Raw genomic sequence first — 1,764 nt, 5'->3', positions numbered from 1 at the left:
TTCCGTAGGTTACCTTCTTACTCTGTTGATTGTTTCTTTTGCTGTGCAGAAGCTTATTAGTTCAATGTAGTCCTACTTGTCTATTTTTGGTTTTGTTGCCTGTGTTTTTGGTGTCGTATCTGTAATGAATGTTTATAATAGATTTATTCATAACTGCCCAAAGTTGGAAGCAACCACAATGTCCTTCGATAGATATGTCCATACAATGGAATATTATTCAGCAATAAAAGAAATGAGCTTTCAAGACCACCAAAAGCCATGGAGGAAACTTAAATGCATATTACTAAATGAAAGAAGCTAGTCTGAAAAGTACTGTATGATTCCAATTATCTGACAAATATATGGAAAATATGGAAAGGCCCAAACTATAGGGACAGTAAAAAGGTCAGTGATTGCCAGGGAGTTGGGGAGAGAGGGAGGGATGACTAGGTGGAGCACAGTGGATTTTTATGGCAGTGAAACTATTCTGTATGATACTGTAATGACCGATCGATGATATCGTGCATTTGTCAAAACCTATAGAACCGTACAACACAAAGGATGAGCCCTAATATTCTTTATAAACTTCAGTTAATAACAGTGTATGAGGTTGGTGCAAAAGTAATTGTGGTTTTAGCATTGTTGAAATTTGCCATTTGATATTGGAATACATTCTTAAATAAATGTGGTTATGTTATACATTGTTTAATGCACATTCCACCCCTTATTTTTTTTCTAATGATTTATTACTTGCTGTTTATTTTATATTTACTTTAGACTATGGAAATGATGTTAGACAAAAATCAAATTCGAGTAATTTTCTTATTCGAGTGCAAAATGGGTCATAAAGCAGCAGAGACAACTGGCAACATCCACAACGCATGTGGCTCAGGAACTGCTAACGAACGTGCAGTGCAGTGATGGCTCAAGTTTTGCAAAGGAGACGAGAGCCCTGAAGATGAGGAGTACAGTGGCTGGCCATCGGAAGTTGACAACGACCATCGAAGCTGATTCTATTACAACTACACAAGAAGTTACCGAAGAACTCGATGTCGACTATTCTATAGTCATTCAGCATTTGAAGCAAATTGGAAAGGTGAAAAGCTCAATAAGTGGGTGCCTCACAAGCACCCACTCATCAAAGTTGTCGTTTTGAAGTGTCATCTTCTCTTATTGTATGCAACAACAATCTTATTGTATGCAACAACAATCATTTCTCTATCGGATTGTGACGTGTGACGAAAAGTGGATGTTCTACTAAAACTGGCGATGACCAGCTCAGTGGTCGGACCGAGAAGAAGCTCCAAAGGCACTTCTCAAAGCCAAACTTGCACCAAAAAAAACGTCATGGTCACAGTTTGGTCGTCTGCTTCTGGTCTGATCCACTACAGCTTTCAGAATCCCAGCGAAAGCATTCCATCTGAGAAGTATGCTCAGCAAATCGATGAGATGCACCCAAAACTGCAACACCTGCAGCCAGCATTCGTCAACAGAAAGGGCCCAGCTCTTCTCCACAACAACACCGGACCGCAGGTTACACTAGCAAAGCTTCAAAAGTTGGACAAATTGGGCTACGACGTTTTGCCTCATCCGCCATATTCACCTGACCTCTCGCCAACCGACTACCGTTTCTTCAAGCATCTCGACAACTTTTTGCAGGGAAAACACTTCCACAACCAGCAGAAAATGCTTTCCAAGAGTTCATCGAGGCCGAGCGCGGTGGCTCACGCCTGTAATCCTAGCACTCTGGGGGGCCGAGGCGGGTGGATCGCTGAAGGTCAGGAG

Source organism: Propithecus coquereli, unplaced genomic scaffold (genome assembly GCF_000956105.1).
Source record: "Propithecus coquereli isolate 6110/MARCELLA unplaced genomic scaffold, Pcoq_1.0 Scaffold137, whole genome shotgun sequence".
Lineage (NCBI taxonomy): Eukaryota > Metazoa > Chordata > Mammalia > Primates > Indriidae > Propithecus > Propithecus coquereli.
The sequence above is the reverse complement of the archived record's forward strand: the minus strand, read 5'-3'. Positions refer to the sequence as shown.